The sequence below is a fragment of the Cavia porcellus genome, unplaced genomic scaffold (genome assembly GCF_034190915.1).
Source record: "Cavia porcellus strain 051 isolate PalLab524CR breed Dunkin Hartley unplaced genomic scaffold, mCavPor4.1 scaffold_32, whole genome shotgun sequence".
In the NCBI taxonomy this organism is placed as follows: domain Eukaryota; kingdom Metazoa; phylum Chordata; class Mammalia; order Rodentia; family Caviidae; genus Cavia; species Cavia porcellus.
The window spans coordinates 44,497,731-44,523,782 of NW_026947515.1; the positions used below are offsets into that span (position 1 = coordinate 44,497,731).

The following is a 26,052-nucleotide window of genomic DNA, read 5'->3' on the forward strand; positions in this document are numbered from 1 at the left end:
AACTGGCTCCAAGGCAGGATGGCATGGCTAAGGGGCAAATGTTCATGGCAGCCACAAGCAACAAGAGTGGAAAAGGGCAGAAAGGGGAAAAGCACACCTCCTTTCCCCCCTTATACTGTACGCTGGCTACCTGTCCATTAGCAGGAGCAGCACTCACACCACCAATCCCAGTGCTAGAACCAATCACAAATGCTAGATTCAGCTGCCTCCATGATTGCATGAGGCTTTGGGGGGACATTTAAATAAGCCACAACACTCATGTTATGGCATATAATGTTTACATATATTTACATATTTTCCCTTCCTCTTCTTTTTGGACCACTTACCTACTGCATCTTTTTGTTCGATGCTACCCATTTTTATTATTCTCTTGTACTTTGCCTTACTCAAATGAGAGATACTATATGGTTTTTAAACTTGTGTGTCTAGTTCATTTCACTCAACATTAAATTTTCTGGGTGCATTTATTTTCATAAAAATGTTTCAAATCTGTCATTCTTCAAAGCAGAATTATATATATATATAGATATAGATATAGATTTGTTTTTCCTTATTTAGTATGATACTAGCTATTGGTTTTTCTTATATAGCTTTTATCATATTCGTGTATAGTCTTTTTATACCTGTTTTCATCAGGGTTTTATTATGAAGGATATTAGATTTTATCCCAAAGCTTTTTTTTTTCTTTCTTTTTTTTTTTTTTTTTTTGTTGTTGTTGTTGTTGGTTTTTGGTTTTGGCTCTGAGACAGGGTTTCACTATGCAGTTTAGACTGGCCTTAAATTCATTTTATAGCCCAGCCAGGCCTCCAAATCTCAGTGATCCTCCTCCTTCTGCTTCCCAAGTCCTGGGATTATAGATGTGCACCACCACGCCCAACCCAAAGCTTTTTCTATATGTGTGGATATGATCAAATGATTTTTTAACCTTGCTTCTATGTATTTGAGTTATCACATTTATTGAGTTATGTATGTTGAATCATCCTTGCATCTTTGGGATGAAATGTACTTATCTTGATGTATGCTCTTTTTGATAATATATTGCAACCTATTTGCTAATATCTTGTTGAGGATTTTTGTACCTATATTCACTAAGGAGATTCCCTACAGGGTTTTTTTTTTTTAATCGATCTTTATCCAGCTTGAGGGTCAGGGTGACACTGGTGTTCATAAATGAGCTTGGGAACACTCTGTCCTTTTCAATTTCTTTGACGATCTTGAGGAATATTAGTGATATAACATCTTTAAAGGTTCTGTAGAATTCAAGTGAATCCAGTAGGTCCTGTTTGTTGTTTGTTTTTTTAGTTGGTACATTCTTTTGTTTGTTATTGGGTTGTCAAGCATATTTATTTCTTCTTCAGTTAATTTTGGTAATTTAAAGGTGCTTGCTTTAGCAGCACATGTACTACAATTGGTACTTTGTATGTGTCTATGAATTTATTTCTTTAAAATTTGCTGATTCATTGGAATATAATTTTTTAAGTAGCTAATATCTTCTGGACTTCCACAGTGTCTGTTGTGATTTTACTTTTTCCATTTCTAATTACATTTATGTGAATCTTTTCTGTTTCTCTTGGTAAGTCTGGCTAAACTATCTAGTTTATTTTTTCAAAGATCCTGCTTTTCAATTCATTGATTTCTTTTTACTATTCGGTTTTGGTTTTGGGTTTTTTTTTTTTTTTCTGTCTCAATTTCACTGATTTCTGCTCTCATCTTTAGAATTTTGTTAATTTTGTTTTGGGGCCAGTGTGTGGTTGTTTCTTAACATTTTTATAAGGTTTTCTATTTAAACTTGCTCTGAAAGAGGAAGTTAAATTATCATTGTTTGCAGATGACATAATACTCTACATAGAAGACCCACTAAACTCCATTGAAAGACTCCTAGATATTATAAATTCAGCAATGTAGCTGGATGCAAAATCAATACTCAAAAATCAATAGCATTTCTATACATTAACAACAAAATCACTGAGAGAGAAATAAGAGAAGCCACACTCTTCATACTAGCTTCCAAAAAATTGAAATACTTAGGAATTAATCTCACAAAAGAAGTAAAATATCTATATAGGGAAAATTATAATACCCTAGAAAACTGGAACCAGAAGAGACCTAGAATAGCAAAGGCGATTCTAAGAAGCAAAGGCAAGGCACGAGGTATCACAATCCCTGACTTGAAGTTCTACTACAAAGCTACTGCAATAAAATCAACATGGTACTGGAATAAAAACAGATCTGAAGATCAATGGAATAGATTAGAAGACACAACCACAACTACCAACACACTCAACCACCTTATCTTTGATTAAGGGCCAAACATGTTCATTGGAAGAATGACAGTCTCTTTAATAAATGGTGCTGGAAAAACTGGCTCTCCATATGCCAAAAACTAAAACTAGACCCATGCCTATCACCATGTACTAAACTAAAATCTAAATGGATCAAAGATCTGAATATTAAAACAGAAACACTAAACCTGTTGAAAGACAAATTAGGTAAAAATCTTGAAGACATGGGAGTAGGTAGAGAATTCATGAACAGGAATCAAACCGCACGGGAAATACTTCCCAGAATCAATAACTGGGGTCACGTCTTATTAAAAAAGTTTCTGCATGTCAAAATAAATCTCCAGCATAGTGAAAAGAAAACCCACAAACTGGGAAAAAAATCTTAGTGAACTCTCTCTCAGACAAAGGACTTCTGTCTGAAACATACAAAGAATTGAAAGAATATCAGACCCCTGAAATTCAAAGACCCAATCCAAAAATGGGCATCTGAGATGAATACATAGTTCTCAGATGAAGAAATACAAATGGCAAATAAATACATGAAAAAACATCATCATTCGTCATTAGAGAAATGCAAATTAAAACAACACTGAGATTCCATCTCACTCCTGAAAGAATGGCCAGGATCAAGAAAACTACCAACAACAAATGCTGGAGAGGCTGTGGGGAAAAAGGAACTCTCCTGCACTGTTGGTGGGAATGTAGACTGCTGCAACCACTATGGAGGTCAGTCTGGAGATTTCTCAAAAAGCTGGGATTGGAAGTCCCATTTGTTCCAGCTATTCCACTTTTAGGCATATTCCCAGAACTGAAAACATCATACCACAGTGATATATGTGCTCCCATATTTATAGCAACACAATTTGTAATAGCCAGATCTTGGAAACAACCCAAGTGTCCATCAACTGAGGAATGGATAAAAAAGTTGTGGTATTTCTATACAATGGAGTATTATTCAGCTATAAAGAAGGATCACATTGAGATATTTATCAATAAATGGGCGCAGCTTGAGACCATACTCATAAGTGAAATAAATCAATCTCGCATGTATAAATACCATATAGTCTCTATAGTGTAAGAAATGGTAAGAGTACATAAGGGTTTATGGTAATCCTGATTTCCCATTACATTGCTTTGAAGCCTTAAAATGTTTGTATTCGTTAGTTGGAATGATTATATCCTGGTTTGTTTGATTTTATTATCTGTGATAGTATGAATGGCTGTTTTGAAGAAAACAAGATATTATAATATTCAGTGCTGATTTAATATCATCTTACTCTGAAGTCCTACCATACTTTTGTTCTTCTGTTTCCATTGGTTCCATCATATTGTATCTTAACGGATTTTATTTTGTGCGATAGTATAAACAAATTTTCTATGGAAAATGAGATAATAGAGTAGCCATTATTCATTCTCTGTTATTTGGTTCTGAATGTCCTGTAAAGCTTTCATTCTCTTGAATGGTTTTACCTTATTTTGTTATGTTTGATACTATTTTATATGAAGTTATGCTCAACTATTTCAAAGAAAGAGACATTATGGTAGTTACTGTTAATTACAGGTTGTCTTGTGGTGAAATACTGTGTTGCTTACATTGTTCTGTTCTGATCTGTTTTGTTATGTCCTCTTTTGTCTTAATCTCTTTGAAATAAAAAAATTAAAAAGTAAACTTGCTCTGTTTTCTTATTTGCTTGTAATGAGTTTTTCCCTTACAATTAGTCTTGAACTATACCCAAGGTTTCACTGTCATTTTAAGAAATTTTTAAATTTATTCTTTGATTTCTTCTGTGATTCATTAGTAGTTTAGGAGTATGTTGTTAAGTTCTTAGGAGTTTTGCCTTTTCTAAGATTTCTATAGTAGATTTCTATTTTTATTGCACAGTGACCTGATAGTATGCATGGAATACTTTCCATTATTTTATATTTATTTAAGCAGGCTTTGGAGACTAATATGTGATCTATTTTAGAAAAATACTATGTTCTGCTAAAAAGAAAGTATACTGTGTTGTAGAGGGGTGGAGTATTCTATATACATAATCCTATAATTCATATGTTCAACAGTATGGTCCAGCTCTGAAATTTTTTATTGATTTTTGTTTAGTTGATCTACCTCTTTGCAAAAGTGGGGTGTTAAGATACCTTACTATGATCCTGTTAGTGTTTATCTGATCTTTTAATTTAGCAGTTTTTATGAAGATAGGTGCTCCAGTCTTCAGTGCATATATGGTTATCAGTGTTATCTCTTATTTTTGGATTGTTCCCTTAAGTAGTGTGTGTGACCATCTTTGTCACTTCTAATCAGTTTTTGCTTGAAATTTATCATACGTGATAATAGAATTGCAATCCCTGCTTGTTTTGGGGGGTCCTGGTGCATGAAACATTGTTTTCATCCTTTCATCTTTAGTCAATGACTATTTTGGAGGTTGAATTAGTTTCTTGAATGCAACAGACTGTTGGATTCTGATTTTTGATCCAGTCTGTCAATCTGGGTCTTTTCATTGGTGAGTTGAGGCTGTTAAGATTGAGAGATATTACAGAGATATGTTGGTTTACTATCACTGCTTTCTTTATCTGTTCGTGTATCATTTTTTTTCTTTTTGTGATGTTTTTATTGCTGTTTATCCATTGACCTAACAAGTTTCCCCTGGGTTTTCAGCTGTGTCTATTTTTTTGTTTCTGTTGAGAATAGTCTTAAGTATTCTCTCTAGAGCTGGTGTAACACTCATAGATTTTTAGACATGGTCTTTTTCATCTCCATCTATTTTGAAGAATAGCTTTGCTGTGCATATTAATCTGGGCTGAACGTTATTTGATCTTTGGACTTGAAATTCTTCACTCAAGCTCTTATGGACTTTTAGGGTATATGTCAAGAAATCTGCTGTGATTCTAATTGGTTTACCTTTTTGTGATTTTTTATTTTTCTCTGGCTGCTTTTAAAATTCTGGGATTTTTTACTGGATACCTAGTAATAAAGCTGTGCCTTGGACAACTTCTTTTTCTAGTGGCTATGACTGCAAACAAAAGCAGGACCCATCAGAATTGGTGTTCTGTAAGTGTCACATACTTATATCTTGAATTCTTTTACAGATTCCTGTAAACCTGGTAGTGAACTCATCTGTGTTATCTTTTAGTTTTCCTCTAACTGCAATTAATCTTAGATTGGTCCTCTTGTTGCAATGTAGTGCTGGATAGTCTCCTCTTATGTTCTTTCTTGAGCTCTTTACTGTAATTCACTATTTTGTCCTCCATATCAGGCACTCTGTCTTCACACTGGTCATTTTTGTGATGTATGAATACTATACAGGTTTTTATTTCAGATACTTCTGCTTGACATCTTTTTGAGGATTTCATATTCTTGTTGCATCTGTCCGTAAAAGAACACTTAACCCTCCGAGCCTGGCAGAATACCACACTCGGAAATGGGTGGATCATCAGGCATTTCATCGGGACCATTAGCTGCTTTCTATCCTGAGGCCATCGATGGCCGCAGCCATCAGGTGGGAACACACTGGGGCCCATTATCAGTAAGCACACAAGCAGATCCCCTACATCCCACAATTTACGGGGAAGGGGCCTTTCCACTGGTCAGACGTATCCTGTTTAATAAGTGCCATGTGCTAAGCAAAGGCAAAAGGGAGAAGCTGGCCTTGATAAGTTAAAACATCTTCAGAAGAAAGTTTTTAAAAATTGAAAGTGAAAACAGTAGGATGAAGACTGGTATGTGATGATTCCTATAGGGGGCCTTCCCCCCTTTTTAAAATTTATTTAAGTAATATTTTAGCGTTCTACATTGATGTTCTATGGTAGCTTGGCCAGTAATATGGATAATATTCCAATTTTGAAGGAAGTTATTAAAAACAGTACTTTCAAATTCTGGACCACTATCAGTTTTTATTTTTTTATTTTTTATTTTTTGTCTTTTGTTTTTTTTTTTTTTTTTTTTGAGACAGGGTCTTGCAGTGCAGTTCAGGCTGGCCTTGAGCCATTTTGTAGCCCAGGCTGGTCTCGAACTCTCAATGATCCTCCTGCCTCACCCTCCCAAGTGCTGGGATTACAGGCAAGAGCCACCACGCCCGGCTTTTAATACATGTTGAATAGAATTTTTGCCATTAATTTTTTGGAGAGCTATGTCATAGAGAAAACCTAAACAAGTGTCCACAGACATACATAAATACTTGAGATGCCCAGAAGGCATGAATTGGGTGACAGCAGTCTGCCAAATATGATTGACCTTATTTGCACAAGCACTGGAGAGCTGGCCCACCACAGGAGGGTGGCCAAGGGAAAATAAACTGCAAACAGTCACCCCTTTCCCAGCAGAGGAAGCTTGAGTTTTAGTGAAGTGGCAGTGTAAAGCCAAAGCAATGCAGTGATGCAAGTCATGAAATATTTGGGAGTGAGAAAAAGACACCAAAGGGGACTCTGGTAAAGCCTCAGGGGCAGCAGTGCCATTGTTGCCTTAGGGAGAAACCAAGGAAACTAGCAGGTGGCTGCACTGCATAATAAAGGCAGGCAGAACACTGACGAATAGTGGTCTGGAGAGCCAGGAGGTACTGTATATGGATTTTACTGGGGGCATCTTGAGAAAGGAGCTTAGTACCCATTAGAACGGGTACCACTGAGGCTATATGGCTAGAACCCAAGTTGCGTCGGGCCACAAAGATAAAGCTAGGTGGACTGTGGTGAGCTTTGCAAGTTGAATAATCTAGTGTGGGGAGAGTGACCACCCTGCACCATCAGCAAACAGAGCTGCCACTGTCTTACCTGTTTTTATTTTTGTTGCTGTTTTGGGTTTTTTATCTGTTTATGAAGCTGTCTCAGTGGGTCTTCCTTTAGCATAGGAGATGGTAAAAATGTATGAGAGAAACTTTAATAATGGGTCCACTGGCACATCTGTGGATTCAGCCACAAAATGTCAAGAGCTGCCTGTCATTCTAAGTTCCTCATTAATAGCTGAGAAAAACAATATTTTGTGAACAAGGAATTGTAACTTCATGGGAATCTAATGAGTTGCACACAATGGTGTCATCTTTTGGGTACTAATTGTGCCGTAGGGATAAGAGAGTTAATTACCTTAGGGCGAATGCGATGCTGGAAAAGCCATTTCACACTGCAGAGGTGAGTATCATACTGAGCTTTGAGACCAGCAGGGCTGTGGTTTTACTTGTGAATTTTAAATTTGCCCAAGGTGTTTGTTAAGTTACTTAGTGCGTGGATTATTATCAGCCCTACTTTTTACTGTTTTTATCTCACCTTGAAAATTTTGATTAGCTTTTGCTTAGGGTAGAAGTGGTTTATCACTAATAACCACATTTCAGTCTTGAGGTGACTTTTTAAAAGCACACAGTGTACAGACTAACAATTATCTTTTAAGCGGTATTTAATGATAACATGTATGAGACAACAAATTGATCTTAGACATTTTTAGTCAAGCACAACCACACCTCTGACTGTAGCAAAGGTTGTTTTGGTGCCTCAGTAATTGTGGCAGAGTGTAAAACAAATACAAGGAAAATATAAAACTTCATCTTTGCTATAAGAAAACAAAAGAGAAAAATGACCAATATAATTAGCAGGACTGTTTTGGGGGAAGGGTGAATGGAAAATGTGATAGCTCGGACCCCAGAATAAAATCCAAGGAAACAAGAAATTAAGAAATTTGGAGCAAAGGCTTTATTTTAGGTCGGCCTGGCGACGCAGCCTCGGTAGCCAATATGGAAGACTGCGCACCTAACAGCTAAAGGGCAGGATTTTTATCTTGTAAAAAATCAGACAGCTGCTGGTCTCACAATGCAAGGAGGGGGTGGGTTTGTGTTGCACTACAAAACAGGAACACGGTGATTACAGTTCTTGGGAAGAGCAAGGTTCAGGTAACGGTTGGGCTAACAAGCAAGTTTAGATTAGGCAAACATCCTCTGGGGAAAGGCACATCCTGCAAACAAGCAAGTTACCCTGCAAACAAGCAAGTTTAGATTAGGAAGACATCCTGTAATTTCCTTGTAGTTAAATGTTTCTTAAGGAACAGCACATTTTATTACAGATAAGCAGAAGGGGGTGTGGGGGTTACAAGAAACTGAAACTTTTACAGGAAATGGAGACTTAACCTAAAAAGAATAGGGAGGGGAGGGGGTTGTGCGGTGCATACAGAACAAGATGGGGGCGCATTGGTTAGAGCTAGGCTACAACAGAAGATCAAACATCACTGATTATTTTATTACTTTAGATGGTTTTTGCGGTAAGTGACAAATGTTATTGTTTTACTTGAGACAGGGAGATTTAAAATCCAAAGAGAACCTCCTAGTCAGGAAGTTATACAATGCATCATTGTTGAAGTCAAGAACTGAGTCCAAATGTAACGTATTAGATAAAATGAAAAAGAAACTAGCAAGAACACAAAAGAAGAAAGTTTTTCCAAAAGGATAATGCATGTAGCACTTTTTCTCAAACTATTAGTTGAACTTTAAACAAAATTTAAAACATAGAAATATCAGGACAAATGGCTTAGTGATTACAGATAAAGATACTGAAGTTATTTTTTAAAGACTTTTCCTGTAACGTAAATAAGACTCTAATTGTAAAGTTTTTATTGTGGGTTTTTTTAGTCCTGAAATATTGTATGAAATTCAGAAGTAGCAAAAGAAGTGCTTCCCCTTTTACTAATATTTTAATAAAAAACATTTTAGATGGTGTATTAAATTAAAAATCCTTTGTTTCTTTTCAAACACCAACATTTATTAGCTAATTTTATTTTTGGCCAGAAAAAGCAAAAGTTTGAGGATGTATGTGCACGTTCTGTGTCTACATGGCTTGTTTTTAAAACTGCCTGCTATTACAGGAGTAGCCGGGTTATAGGCACTGGTTCCTTGTAAGGAAGGAACTTTGCTTTTCCAGCTCAGGCTCAAACAGCTCTAGCAGCCTTGCTGCTTGAAAATGGTTTGCTTTGTTATTGTAACAGTTTTAATTGCTGGTTTGACTGCTAGGGTGGGAATTGCAGCAGTCTGAGTTGGAGGCTTTCATTTCCTTTTGGTAACATGTGGAGAGCCAAATGGATCATTTTCTGGAGGAACAGGGGAAGATAATCTTGAAAATAAATTGTAATTAAAAAAATCAAATTTTAAGGGGAGTAGAAAGCTAACATACCTTTGATCTCTTTGGCAGAACAAAATTTTTACCATACAGAATCCTCTTACATCAAAAGTATATCTCTTATATGTATAGTCTTTTTAATATTTTTCCATTTACTATAAATCTTCTATAATAAATGACTACAGTCATTTGAATTTTATTTTAAAGAGAATAAAAACAAGCAAAATAAAACAGAATAAAGCCAATCAAAACAAACCAGTGTGACACAAGACTTCAAAACAATAGGAAATCAACAGTGGTTATCATAATGCCTCTTGTTGTCTTCAAAATAGCTGCAGATACCTTCATACACAGTAAAAGTCAAACAAAAAAGAACAGACTAGAACCAATAAAAACTAAACAATGAATGCAATAAAGGACTTCCAAACAAGACAACAGTAAATCCAAAATGACTACCATAATATATCTTGTTATCTTTGAAATAGCTGTCCATGCCATCAGGCATAATAAAATCAAACAAAACAAAACAGAATAAAAGCCAACCCAGCAAAGTAATGAAAATGATACAGGACTTCCAAACAAGATAATAGGGAATTAATAATGGCCGCCACCTTCAGAAAGAGATCTCCCATAGATACCAAACTGTGTATTGTTATCCTGTGAATAGATGAGCAGATTACTGGCTTTAGACCTGCAAAGTCAGTGAAATACTAAACACTACAGCATGAAATTGTGTTTTACCTCAATAGCCTGTGTTTCTCTGGATCAGCTGATCGAGTATGGTGGCAGGGAGCGGAGGATGTTGGCTCTTCTTGTTTCCCAGCCCACGTGCCAGAAGGAGCTGGCATCTGGCTCTCCCTGCTAGTCACTTGAATTTTAAAGGGTCCTCTTTTTTTATAATGAACTTAGCTTACTGACAACAGATCTCTGAGGAAACTTGAATCAATGTTTTTATGTTAAACCAAGATAGACCAAAGAAAAGAGCAAGTTAATTCTGTAAATTTAAGAATTTTTAATATAAAGGAAATGTTTTTTTAAAAACCCCAATTAATCAACTCAAGTAGGAAACCAAAGGTAAATTTATTGGGGGCTGAGATTTAGCTCAGCAGCATAAGTGCCTGCTTGGCAAACATGTTCAATCCTCGGCACCAAAAAAAAAAAGGTAAATTTATCAATTAGTTAAAGTTCATAATTTGATTTTTTTTAATAAAGCTTCCTTAGACCTGACACGTCTTTTTGGCCATTCTCCCCAAGCTGGAGCTGCCCCAGCTTTAGGAGGAGCTCCTGTGGGTCACACCACCTGTGTATCCTGGTACACTAAATCTAAGTAGCTTTCTCATGTTTTTGCCTGTTACCACATAAATTTAATTTTGTTTTTAGATTAGACTGCTCTCTTTCCCCTATTTCCCAGCTGAGCTCAGGTGACCTTGGGCTCATGCATTTTATTTTGTTCACATACATATTTATTTTTGTTGTCTCCTGTGCCTGAAGCAGGAGCTGATGACTGCAAGCTCCTCCATAATGGATTTAAAACTGACTGAACTGAGTTCCAAGTAGAAGAGATCTCAGGTGAGATTATTTTTCCTCTGTCAAGTACCCATTTAAAAAATTTTTTCTAGTTCGTGTTGTGTCTGTGTCAGCCTGTTCAGGAGCCCAAGCGAGATCTTTGAAGGTGAGGTCTCAAGGTTAAAGAACCTATTTGTGCAAGACATCAGCAACAACAGCAGGCAGCATGGGGCATAGCAGAGAAGAGTACAAAACACAAGAACAAGAGCAAGAGCCACCTGTGTCTTTATTGTATAATTCTTATACCGGTTGTTATCGCGTATTTACATTCTTACATAGTGCTGTAACCGCCGTGCATGTTTACTGTGATAAATCATGGTTCCATAACTGTATCCCATTGTGCACCTTCACTAGAAAAGCAGGGTCATGTCCTCAGGTGTCCTTAGATGCCCCTGAGCTTTGAAGCAGTCTGAGTGGTTTCCCACAGCCTATCTTTAGAAACCAAGAGCAGCAATTTTAAATAGTTACAAATAATCTGTAATACTGATGGGATTGTATTTATATGAATAGCTCAGAAAAATTTACTCCCAGGTCAAATTCTGACCCATTCTTACAAACATGGATATCCTATCCAGTAGGGTATTTCCAAATACATGGAATTTCCTGAATTTACTCACCTACTTCCTGTTTATGTTGAAGATCATTTCAGGGTCACTAAATGTAGTTCCCCAATATTGGGACTCCCCAGTCAATATTGGGGATGATGGCACCGATCTCCAATGACTCATGCCATCTGAAGAAAAAAGACTCATGACACAAAGAGAGGGCTGATGGCCACTCTGTTTATTAAAAGACCACACTGTCTTAAGTACATAATGAGAACCAAAGTGTTCTTTGTTAAATGAGAACAAAAGGCATTCTACAAGAAAGGAGTTCAAAAGATAGTTCAAGGAAAGTACGTGTTCTACTTGAGCTGATTAGCATTTGGAATTGGCTGATGGACTAGAATAGACAGACTTGGAAACAGCACAGAAAATTTGCTTACATCCCAGACTACAGAAGCCTGGCCTCCCTCCAAGCCAAGCCACACTCCTTCTGCAGAGTTCTTCTCAGCAGACCTGTCAGGATGGCCACAATCACAGCTTAGATGCAAAGTGCTTCATATAATATTTTTCAATGCTGGCTCCTACACAGACATGTATGAAACACATGCCATATGCCAAAGTAGACATCCTCCCTTTTTTTACAGAGGCCACATGCAGTTAAGTGCCAGGCTTCACTGAAGAAGGGAGAGGTGGTCACACTCTCCTCATGGTCTCCTCCCACAAACCTTCTTTTACCCACTCAGTATTGTCTAGACCAACATCTCCACATTTGGGGTAGGCAATGGGAGACAAAAGACCTCAAACTCTACCCATTTGTCTTCCCAGAGTTGTCTTCTTCCTCTGGCTCAAGGCTGAATATGCACAGCCAGGTGGACCACTCAACCCACTATGGACCACTCTGACCCCATGGTAGCACCCTCTTATAATTATGGTTTGTGTCTATATGTCTCCCAAAAATCTTTTGCAGAGGTGGCTGAATCTAGAGTGATGCAGGGATTAAGGGTGTGTGAGTAAATCACTCCACTGATTGGTTTGGCATAGTTCTGGATAGGATTAAGATATGAGTGCTGCACTCACCCTAGGAAAGGTAGCCTATGTGCAATATAAAGGAGAGAAATAGTCTCGTCTCTGCTCCCTTGCCTGTTGATTTTTCTGCCTTCTGCCACCAAGAATTGTTGCCTTTCTATGATGCACCACCCAGCAGATTATGGACTGAAACTATTATAAACTGTGGACTAAGTAAACCTTTCTGCTTTTAATTTTAGGTATCAGGTATTTTGTCTCGTCATAAGAGAAAAGTTACTAAGACATGCCCTCAAACCCATTGAGCCAGAAAGCAGCGTGAGAAGGACTGAGTTATGTGCCTGGTGGCTTGTGGGAGGGAATGGTGCTGAGCACAAAGAGAGCTTCCAGGTGTTGTGACAGCCTGAGAGCACTGAAACAGTCATCAGTCAGTGAGTGAGTGGATGCAGTCTGGGAAGACTTCCCGGAATGGGCTGGAGGACAGAGCTGGAAGGAACATGGACAGTTGGTGACCTCTTCTCTTCTAGCTTCAGGGCCACCAGCAGCCCAAGCTCAAGTCCCATCTACAGAGCTTGTGCCAGCTCCACCTGCAGCTCCCCTTCCAGGTCTGATGCTGTCATGAGAACCAGTGCTAGGAACCACTTCTCCACCAGCCTGGGGCTCCTATTGGTTCCACACATTGCATCATGCCTGACCTCTATCTGTGGCCAGCCTCTACCCCATTACTGCCTTTCCTTCCTTTGCTGTTGCACTGATTGTTGTGTTGATTGATGCCGTTACTTCTTGGTTTATGTACATACATTAATTTTAAGTGTGATTTAATGGTCAGTGTCATCAAGTACATTCTCAGTATTATGCAACTTCCACAACTGTCCAGTACCACAACATTTTCCTCACTTCTGTACTGATAAACAGTCCCTCTGCTCTCCCAGCTGCTAGTTCCTGGGCTTGAATCATCTTTCTGTCCCTGTGATTTACCTATTCTGCATTTTTTTCACATCACTGCCATGACATTTATCTTGTCCGTGTAGTATTGGAAAGAACAGACTCATCTTAATTTTGGTGAACAGAGGCAATAGTCCGCACTTTATGGGTTAAAAAAAAGACTCCACAATGGATATTTTCATCCTTTTGGGGTTGGAATTCCTAGTGCATGACCTAAATGATAGAACCCACAAGGAAATGGCAGAACTGTCCTACAGGCAAAACAAAACCGAGGACAGTATAGAAAGTTACAAAGACTGACCACAGAAATGTGTTCATTAGAGCTCACACCAACTTGTAACATCCATAGAACAATCTGGCCGTGTCCATCAGGGACCTATAGGGAAAGAAGATAAGGATACTGTTAATGTGAAAATGATACATGAATGTGTGGAAGATTTGATGAAGGGTCTCAGTTTTTTTAAATAACATGTATGGTCTAAATCTACACACATACACACACACATACATTAAGCAATCTGTGTATGAGGAGAGAGAGATGACTAACCATTAGTGGCACTTGAGTTGTGATAAGCTTTTTATATCTTCATACGATGAGCTTCAAAGAGGTTTACATTATGAATATTTTAATCACATATAGATCGGTAAAATCTATCATTTTGAAATCATATACATATTCAGCGAATTATTCAGTTTTTAATCTTAAAGCAATTGATTGTAAGGCAAGAAATATTTACTATGATAAAGTTAAAAAATGGAATATCAATGAAGAGTGAATGGAAAAAACATTTTCTCAGCAAGGTGCAGGGGCCTCCACAAGGTGCTCCTCCTTTGTGTCCTCCCCTTTGAAGTTTGGCTGTTTCTTTGCTGCTGAGTAGAGAGACTGCCTCTCTTCATAAATTATTTTGTCACCTCAGGTACAAACTAAGAACACAGCTCAGTCAACCACCCATTTCTTGAGCATTTCCAGTGGCTAATATGGTACAGCTGCCTCAGCAGCCTCATTAAGATTTCTGATTTGTCAAAAGCATAACACAGTGCCAGTTCACCCTTCCCATGAGCCAGCTGCATATATGTGAGCCCAGAAAGAGAAAAAAGAAGCCGATTGGCCCTTCCCATGAGCCAGCAGTGGCCATGTGGCACTGGGAAGAGACACAAGAAGCCAATTTGCCCTTCCTGTGAGTCTGCTGGACTGTGGACTGGAAGAAAGGAAGAGCCCCTGCTCCCCCAAGCAACCAGCTTATTCAGAGGATCACAGGCTGAGTTGATAGCAACTGAGGCACAAAAACAGATTAATACTTGTATTATTTGATTGACTTTGCAGGCCTAAAGCAGCAGTCTAAGCACCTATTTAGAGGATAACTATATGCAATATACCAAATATAAGGGATTTCCTTCTGTCTTGTTTTTGAAATCCAATATTGTTCCCACTGTCTTATTTTATCCATTTTGTTGGGTTTTTTTTTTTTTTGTTTTCTTCAACGTTCTGTTTTGATTGGTTTTATTCTGTTCTGTTTTGTTTGATTTTATTAAGTCTGATGGTATGACTAGCAAGTTTGAAGATCAGAAGAGACATTATGGTAACCATTGTTGATTTCCTATTATCTTGTTTTGAAGTCTGGTGTCACTTTCACTATTTTTAAATTAGCTTTATTCTGTTTTATTTTGTTGAGTTTTATTCTCTTTAGAATAAATTTTTTTTAAAAATCACAAAGCTGAAGGGAACATATGAATCTGTAAATCTTATTGTTTCAAATGAATCCCTTTGTGTGGAATTTATAGATCAGATGTATTCATTTTGAATTGACATGTGAGGCCTCTGTACTGAGGTCAAACCTTGAATGGAGTGGCTGCAGGGATCCTGCACCAGAGACCTAACATGCAGGGAACATTGACCAGCTGTGGGAGAGGCAATCATAGTGTCTGAGAGAAAACCAGAGGGGAGGAAAGACCAGATCCAGCCATCCTGCTCCATAACTCAGCTTCTCAGCAAAAGAGCCCATGCTGTACTCTGGGCAGAGTGGGGCAGGTCTGGCTGCCTTGGCCTGATGCTCTCTCTTCAGGCCTGCGTCCCTTCTCACACGTATGGAAGCTCCTAATAAGCAGGCCGGTGTGGTACAGGGTTCCCACTGAACACACTGCATCCAGGTGCTGTTCCCAGCTGGACAGCTGGACTCATCACATGGACTTGTATGCAGCACACCCAGGACTCATGGATGCTGCTGGAAAGTCACATCATGCTCAGTGGTTGAAAGGCTTCTTGTATGGTCAGGAATAAGACAAGGGTGGTCATTCTTACAAGTCCTATTCAAAATAATACTGGAAGTCCTAACCAGAAAGATTAATCAAGAGAAAGTCATTACAAAGGAAGAAGAAAAACATATCTTGGTTTCCACATCACATGACTTGTATATTAAAGATTCTAAAGATCTAATTAAAAATCTCTTAAAAATAACTGATAAGGGCACAAGCTGAAGTTCTGCACAGCTAACCCCATCCAGCCGTGCAACCTTGACCCCTTGCTCAGGGCCTGATTAGGCCCCACACAGCAACCCCAAGTGGTCAGGGATTGCCTGCTTTCAGCAGTGCTAGCCAAAGGCCAGCACAGTGAACCTCGTCCAGCCTTGCTCGGAACCTGGTAAGGCCCCGCCCAGAAACCCCAAGCAGCTGCAGAGCTTTGCTGTGCTCTGTGGCACGAGCTGAAGGACCACACAGTGTATTCCACCTAGCTGTTCAGCCCTGGTACACCACTCAGAAGCTGGCAGAGTCCCATCCAGCAACCTCAAGCAGCCAGGGAGCTTCACAGTACCACGTGAGGTGTGCTGAAGGCCTGTCCAGCATACTCCCTACATTTGAGGAGCCTTCGAGTGCCACTACACCTGGTGAGGCCTAATTAATGACCACCACTCAGCTGGGGAAACTCCCTGAATTACTGACAGATATCGTCAACTCTAGAAGTAGCTGAGACCTTACATTCAGCTCCTCCAAGGGAATACAGGAAAATGACAAAACAAAAGAACAAAACGCAATCTCAAACTTCCACCTCAAGCAACTCTAAGAGACATGGACACAGAAGAAAATTTAAGCCATACACCTGAAAGTTTTGAAACAATAGCAACTGAAGTAAAGAAACAACTCCATGAGCTGTGAAGGAATTCAGATCAGAAGTAATCTCTCAGGTAAAAGAAGAAATGATGAATGTAAAAAAGAAATGCTGAACATATCTAAAGAAGACATAGTTTTAAAAATTGAGGAGCACTGCAAAAAGATGGAAACCTTGAACGAGCAATATGAGAAACAGAATGCATGAAACAGATTCAAAGAGATATACAGGAAATCAAAAATTCCACTGAAAGTTGTAAAAACCACCTCAATGAAAGTGAAGATAGAATTTCAGACCTGGAAAACAAGATTGCAGCTAGTGAACAAGAAAAGAAAGATCTTTTTACAATAACAAAGAATCAGGAAATAACGATTCAACAGTTGCAAGATAATGCAAAGAAAAACTATAAGATTGATAGGTAAATGAAAAAGGTGACAACACAAATGATATCAAAAGACTATTTACAGAAGGAATAGAAAACTAACCTACAGATAAATCAAGCAGATAAAGCTTCAATTAACCATAACCAAAATCAATCTACACCCATACATACAATAATCAACATCCCAGAAAATCAACATACAAACAGAATATTAAAAACTGTTAGGGAGAAGAGACAGATCGCTTATAAAGTAAAGCCCATCAGAATCACAGCAGACTTCTCAACACAAGCAGGGAAGGCCAGAAGAACATGGAATGAAGTATTTCAGATCCTAAAGGAAAACAACTTCCAACCCAGATTGATGTATCCTACAAAACTCTTTCAAAATGGATGGAGAAATAAGATACTTCCAGGATAAAGAACAGCTGAAGAACTTCATAGCCACCAAAGAATACCAAAAGATATTCTAGATAGACATAAAAATAGCCACAACTTCAAGAACACCAACAGAAAAAAAAAAAAAAAAAAAAACACTACGCAAGGCAAACAATTAAGCAGAGGGGAAAGGTAAAGAGCCAACAGCAGAAGGATAACATGACAAAAATAAACCAATTTATACATCAGTTATAACCATTAATGTAAATGACCTTAATTCACCAATTAAAAGAAACAGACTAGTAGAACAGATTGAAAAACAACGTTCAATCATATGCTGTATATAATAAACCCATCAAACCTAAAGGAAAATTCATAGACTCAAAGTCAAAGGATGGAAAACAATACTTCATGCAACAGGAACCCCCTACCAAAAAGAGCAGAGGTTGCTATTATGTTTGCAGCCAAAGTGAACTTCAAAACAAGAATGATCAAAAAAGATAAAGAAGGTTACTACATACTAGTTAGAGGAAAACAAGAGGAAGAGACAACAATCTTAAATATATAAATACAAATATGGGAGCACCCAGCTATATAAAATAAATATTAATGGAAATGAAAAATCAGATAAGCAGCAACACTATTATAACAGGAGACCTTAACACACCATTGACACAAAGAGACAGATCAACTAGACAGAAAATCAGCAAAGAAATAACAGAACTGAATCAAAGGTGTGAACAAATGGACTTATTAGTTGTGTACAGAGTGTTCCACCCAACAACATCAAAATATACATTCTTCTCATCTGCACATGGGACCTTCTCTAAATTAGGCCATATAGCCCATAGAACATGCTTAAGTAAATGCAAAAGAATTGAAATTATCCCGTGCATATTATCTGATCATAGCGCCATGAAACTAGAAATTAATAACAAAAGAAACTGCACAAACTCCATATACACATGGAAATTAAATAATACACTCCTGAACAATCAATGAGTCACAGAGGAAATTAAAGAAGAAATTAAACAATATCTACAAGCAAATGAAAATACAAATACAACTTACCTGTGGGATGCAATGAAAACAGTCCTCAAAGGGAAATTAATTGCGGTGAATTCCCACATCAGGAAAATAGAATGAACACAAATAAACAACCTGATGCTACAACTCAAACATTTAGAAAAAGAAGAGCAAGTCAAGCCCAAAGCCAAAAGAAGGGAGGAAATTATAAACATCAGAGCAGAAATTTGTAATAGAGACTAAAAAAATACCACAAAAGATTAACAAATCTAAGAGTTGGTTCTTTGAAAGAATAAATAAAATTGATAAGCCCTTAGCCAACCTTATTTTTTTAAAAAGGAAAGAAAAAACTCAAATTCATGCAATAAGGAATGAAAAGAGCAAAATCACTGCAGACACTGTGGAAATACAGAAGATCATCAATACTTACTCGAAAAACCTTTACTGCCATAGGTTTGCTAACACAGAAGAAATGGACAGATTTCTAGAAACATGAATCAGTGAAGCTAGATCAAGAAGATGTAAAACTGCTGAATAACCCAATTTCAATTAATGAAATTGAAAATGTAATTAAAACCTTACCAACAAAGAAAAGCCAAGGTCCTGGTGGGATTCACTGCTGAATTCTACAAGAAATTCAAGGAAGACTTAATTCCAACACTCCTCAAACTCTTCAATGAAATTAAAAGGGAAGCAATTCTTGCTAACTCTAATACCAAAATCAGAGAAAGACCCAACCAAAAAAAAAAAAAGAGAGAGAGAGAGAGTGAACTAAAGGCCAATCTCCCTAATGAACATAGATGCAAAAATTCTCAATTAAATACTGGCAAACAGAGTGCAGTAAATCATCAAGAAGATCATATGCCACGACCAAGTTGGATACATCCCAGGAATGCAGGGGTAGTTCAACATATGCAAATCAGTAAACTTAATCCACCATATCAATAGAGCCAAAGATAAGGATCATGTGATCATTTCTATAGATGCAGAAAAGGCTTTTCATAAAATCCAGCACTCATTCATGATAAGAACCCTACAGAAAATCAGAATAGTCTTTACCTCAATCCAATAAAATCCATCTATGACAAACCAACAGCCAGCATCATATTACATGATCAAAAACTGAAAGCTTTTACTGTAAAATCAGGAACAAGACAAGGATGTACACGCCTATTCAATACAGTGCTGGAAATATTAGCCAGAGCAAGTAGACAAGAGAGAGAAATAAAAGGAATAAGGATAGAGAAAGAAGAAATTAAATTATCATTATTTGCAGATGACATGATACTCTACAGAGAAGACCCCCATAACTCCATTAAAAGATTTCTAGGTAAGAAGAAAAAAGACTTTTAGGTGTAATAACCAAATTCAGTAATGTAGCTGGATACAAAGTCAGCACTCAAAAATCAATAACGTTCCTGTAAATAAACAACAAACTCACTGAGAGAAATAAAAAAAGCCACACCCTTCACTCACAATAGCATACAAAATAATGAAATACTTAGGAATGAATCTAACAAAGGAAATAAAATAGCTATTCAGTAAAAATTACAATACTCTGAAAAGACAAATTGAATAGAAGCTCAAAAAATGGAAAGACATTCCTTGTTCATGTGTAGAAACAACAAACATTGTGAAAATGGGCATTCTCCCAAAATGATTACGTAGATTTGATGCAACTCCAATTCAAAATACCACTAGCATACCTAACAGATCTAGAGAAATCATTCCTAAAATTCATCTGGAACTAGAAGAAACCTAGAATAGCAGAGGCAATTCTGGCCAACAAAGGCACAGCAAGAGGCATCAGAATCCCTGACTTGAAGTTATACTACAAAGCTACTGTGATAAAATCAGTATGGTACTAGAATAAAAACAGATCTCAAGATCAATGGAATAGACTAGAAGGTACAACCTCAACTACAAACACACTCAACCACCTTATCTTTGACAAAGGTACCAAATATGTTCACTGGAAGAAAAAAAGCCTTTTTAATAAGTAGTGCTGGAAAAATTGGCTCTCCATATGCCAAAAACTAAAACTAGACCCAAGACTATCACCATTCACTGAACTGAAGTCAAAATGGATCAAAGATCCAAATATTAAAATAGAAACACTAAATCTGATGGAAGACAAAGTAGACAGAAATCTTGAAGACTGAGGGTAGGCAGAGGATTCATGGACAAAAATCAAACTGCATAGGAAATACTTCCCAGAATCAATAACTGGGATCTCATTTTATTAACAAGGTTTTGTATGTCAAAAGAAATACCAACAGAGTGAAAAGAAAACCCACAAGTTGGGGGAAAAAAATCTTAGTCAACTCTTCCTCAGAAAAAGACTTCTATCTAAAACATATAAAGAATTTTTAAAAATAAGGTCCTCAAAATTCAAAGACCCAATCCAAAAATGGGCACCTGAGATGGATACACAATTCTTAGCTGAAGAAATACAAATGGCAAATAAGTACATGAAAAAATGTTCAGCATCATTGGTCACTGGAGAAATGCAAATTAAAACCACACTAAGATTCCATCTCACCCCAGAAAGAATGGCCAGGATCAAGAAAGCTACCAATAACAAATGCTGGAGAGGCTGTGGGGAAAAAGGAACTCTCCTGCACTGTTGGTCAGAGTGCAGACAGGTATAACCACTGTGGAGGTCAGTCTGGAGATTTCTCAGAAAGCTGGGATTGGAAGTCCCATTTGACCCAGCTATTCCACTTCTAGGCATATTCCCAGAAGAACTGAACGCATCATACCACAGTGACATATGTGCACCCATGTTTATAACAGAACAATTTGTAATAGCAAATCTTGAAAGCAACATAAATGCCCATCAACTGAGGAATGGATAGAAAAAGATGTGGTATTTTTATACAATGGAGTACTACTCAGCTATAAAGAAGGATCACAGTGAGGCTTTTATAGGTAAATGCATGTGACTTGAGGCCTACTCATAAGTGAAATAAGTTAAAATCACATGTATAAATACTGTATTGTCTCCCTAGTGTAAGAAACTGAAAGAGTAAATAAGATACAAAATCTTCAATAAATATTGTAAATGATAAGAAACTGCTTCAAGGGGAAAAATAAGTCAGGGAAGTGGAGAAAAGAAGGAAAGGAAAAGAAAAAAGATATAAATTTGTATATACACAGTTAAAATAGCTAAGATGATTGTACTATGTAAGATGTACTAGATGATTCTATTAGTTCTTGTAACAAAACAGTTAATGTTCGTAAGATTAGATCAACTTTCATCTTTATATCTGGTAATCTGAGTAACTCTTTTGCAGATAACTATGCAAAAGAACAACCTTAATTATGTTCCTGCCACCTCGTTTTGAAAGCTTATGTAGTCATTGTTTGGGGCTCTTTGTTATTGCTATTTGTTTCTTGTTTTTCTCATAATTTGTTTTGCTTTTTCCCTCTAATACAGAAAGGATATATGTACAGGTGTAGGCTTATACATGCCTAAAACTTCTCCTAAAAAATTTACAAGAATTGATTTTATTATATGTGATGGTAGGAACATCTACTTTTAATAAAACTAGACATTGTGGTAGCCATTGCTGATTTCCTCTCACCTTGTTGTAAAGTCTGCTAATGCTTTTATTCTTTGTTTTGATTGGTTTTGGTCTGTTTTGTATTATTTAATTTCAATATGTGTGAAGGTATAGGCAGCTAGTTTGAAGAGAACAAGCGACATCATGGCAGCCATTGTTGATTTTCCTGTTGTCTGGTTTTGAAGACCTGTAATGTTTTCATTCTTTTTGTTTTGTTTATACTATTTTACCTTGTTTGAATTCATTGTGTGTGAAGATGTGGACAACTATTTTGAAGAAAACAAGAGACACTATGGTAACCACTGTTGATTTCTTCTTGTCTTACTTTGAAATCCTGTGTTAATTGCATTGTTTTATTCTGATCTGCTTTGTTCTGTTCTGTTTTATTCTCTTTAAAGTAAAATTAAAAAATAACATAAACTCATTGGAGTTTTATAAAATCCACATAATAACATCAAAGGCATTTCTTTATACTTTATCCAAAAAATGAAGGATATATTCCAATTTATACTAACTTCCAAAAGAACAGAATATTTTAAGCACTTTAATCAAATTTATGTGTATACTGAACATTACTAAACATGATGACGTACATCCAACCACAAATAGAAGGAAATATATGCAATTATTATGGATTGGAAAACTGAATAATATTAAATTTCCGTGCTGCCAGGGATATAGCTGTGCGGCAGAGCACTTGCCTGGCAAGCACAAGGTCACGAGTTCAATCCCCAGTACCAAAAAAAAACAAAAATTGTCCATTGTCCATGCTGTGTAAAACAACCCACAGAATCAATGTCAAACTATCAATGACATTTTCCTATAAATAGAAAAAAATCTTAAAATTCAAATGCAAATACAAAAGAACAAAAACACCCACATTATCTTCATAAGGAAGAGCCAAACTAAAGGCATCAAAATATAATACTTGAATTTAAGGCAGATTATGCAGCTACAGCAGTCAGAATAGTATTGCATTGCAAAATAAACAGCAACAAAAGACACCCATGAGAAATTAGAGAACAGCGTATGAACAGAAACAGAACAGGGAGCCTGACAGACACTAGTGCGTACCCAGTGAATGTTTAACAAAGGCGCTGTCTTAGTGACATTTCTCATTAGTGAGACACAACACTCAACACTCACAATTTAAAGGAAGGAAGGGTTCGTGTTTTAACTCACAGTTTCTGGATGTTTCAATCCACAGTCGGCTGGTTCCAAGGCAGGGCAGCATGGCAGAGGAGCATCACAAAGGAGGAACAATCATGCCACGGCAGGCAGAGGACAGGAAGAGGCGAGCCTGCCTTTCCCTCTTACTGCATCTAGGCTACAAGTCTTCTGGGGGCGCCATCCACACTCAGGTTTGGGCTTCTGTCTTCTCTGTTCTATCAGTCACACCTAGAATTATGCTAATTCCAAGCAGCGGACCAGTTTAGTATTACACCCCTTTATCTCAGTATAGTATGTGCGAGATCCTGCCAGCTCCAAAAAGCCCCACCTCTGAGCAGTGAGGCTTTGGAGGGACATCTGGATACATCCCATGACAGCAACCAAGAATACACATTAGAAAAAGGGCAACCTTTTTATGTATGCTGTTGGACAACTATATATCTACGTGCAAAAGAAGGAAATGGAATCCTTACGCCACACACAAAACCCAAATAAAAATGGATTAAATAATTAAACATAAAAAATGAAGCATAAGACTTGAATCTAGAAGCAGCCTGAAAGACAAAATTGGAGGTGGAATATTAGGAGGAAAATTCCTAGACACTGAATGTGACTCCAAAAGCATATGCAATAAAAGCAAAATAAACAAGTGTTACTCCAGCAAACTAAACAGCTTCTGCACAGCAGTGGAAATAACAAAATGAAAGGGCATCATATACACTGAGAAAAGTATTTCCAGAGCTTGTATCTGATGGGGGACTCCCACCAAAGGTATGTAAGGAACCCATACAACTCAAATGCAGACACACAAAAATGCATCCCAATTTTAAAAGGTGACAAAGTGAAATGATATAGAAGGAGACATAGACATTACCAAGCATTAGTCCACTTTTGTCAGTAGAATGAGGTAGCTGAGGCAGGTGACGTTCCAAAGAGATTGACTGAGCTCAGGTTTCTGCAGTTTTCGGGTCATGGTGCCAGGACCAGCTCTGCTCTGGTGAGGACCTCAGAGCCACATGGCATATGGCCTCACAAAGGCAGGGGTGCGTGAGAGGGAGAGGTCAGATCACGAGATGACAAGCAAGAGAGCAATATCCAAGCCTTTATCACGTGAACTCTTGGAGGATACCCTCAAACCACGTCAAGTCACACAAGTGCAGAGGAAAGGGTGCTTAACAGCAGTCGTGTAAGGCAAATTTAAGTCAAATTACAATGTTACCCATACCTATTAGGGTAAAAAATCTTTAAAAGGCAAATGATAAATGTAAAGGAAATATTTTCTTTTCTTTCTTTCTATTTACTTTTTTTTTTTTTTTTTGAGACAGGGTCTTGCAATGTAGTTCAGGCTGGACTTGAACTCACTATATATGCTAGATTGGCCTTGAACTCTAGTGACCCTTGTGCCTCAGCCTTCCAAGTGCTGGGATTATATGTGCCACTGTGCCTGGTTCTTGAGAACATTTATACTGTTCGTGGATATCAAAATCAGTTCAGCCATAAGAGAAACCAGTGTGTAGATGTCTAAATAACCTAAAACAAAAACAAGGAAACAACCAGAACCACTCTATGGTTTAATGACACTATTGTATAAACAGCCAAAGGAATTAAAGTCTGAATCCTGAGGGTAAGCTCCTGTGTTGCAGCATTCTGCAGAATAGCCAAGATGGAAATAATTTAAGTGTCACTCAATAGATAAATGAAGAAAACAGGAGGGATATTCAGAGAATTATTTACACTCAGCAAAGAAGGAAATTAATTTGTCAGTTCTTTTTTTTTTTGTCTTTTTATCAGTACCGGGGATTGAACCCACGATTGCCTGCTTGCAAGGCAGGCGCTTATGCCACTGAGCTAAATCCCCTGGCCCTATTATAATGTTTTATACAATTTAAATTTGCTGGTAGAATAGACCTGAAATTTTCTAACTACACACTAAAATGAGAAAAAAAATTCTGAGTTTATGAATCCATTAAATGCATTGATGACCATAATCATTCAAAATGTATATCTTTGTCAAAACATCAAGTGTGCGTATGAAACATGTAAAGCTTTCACTCATCAAAAAATAAAACCAAAATTGTGAAAGGTCGATATTATCAAATGATTTTCTTCAGGGTGGCAAAGTAAGACGAAAACAATTTTCAGAATTGTAAAACCTATTCTTATTTCTGCTACTTAGTGTTTAATTATATTATTTATTCCTAGTCTTCTGTTGGCTCATCAGGCTTTTTAGTGAATTGTCAGCAAACAAATAGGTAAAATCCACCAAGCATTCTCTTAATGAACAATAAATTATTAATAAAATAAAGCCATTTCATTGATACAGCCATGTCAACTTCATGTGGATAAGTAATTATTACGGCCCAGTGTTTTAAATCCTCTGGTTGTGTTTCAGTTTCATACATTCTAATATTTTGAAAATCTTTCTTGTTTACAGTGATATTGAGATCTTTCTAAGTATAGATTATGTATATATATACTCCAAAATATGAGATATTTATATTGTGTCAAAAAATGAGAAAATGAAACCAAAATAACATACCATATAAAAAGTATCAAATGCAAAGGCTAACACAATAACATTTTCACAACTGTAAAATACAAACACACTGAAGAAAACAAAATATAAAACTCATTACAAAATATTAAAAACTGACCGGAGACAAGATGGCAGCTTGGTAGGTAGCAGGGTAGAGAGCCTCTCTGGGAAAGACAGCTCAGATGCTGGAATTTGACAACATGGAGAGGGCTGGACAAGTGGAGAGGGATTCTCACAACACCAGGAGGAAACTGAAAGAAAAAGAAAAATAGGAAGAGGAAGGAAAAATGCAGGTGGAGGGCTGGAGCCGGACGTGCTCACTGAGACCCGTCCCGTGCTGTGCTGGGGATGCTGTGGACTCAGATAATTCACCCTGGCGCTAAAGCTGCAGCCACTGATAATGGAGTTGGTGAGTCCTGGGCCTTTGGTGGGAGGACACAGAGCAGC

The 26,052-nt window shown here is 37.4% G+C and overlaps 1 pseudogene; it reads left to right on the forward strand.

Moving 5' to 3' along the window:
- The first annotated feature begins 5,701 nt into the window (after positions 1-5,701).
- The window catches only part of LOC100730061 (calcipressin-1-like), a 29,618-nt pseudogene continuing 9,267 nt past the window's right edge, over positions 5,702-26,052 (forward strand).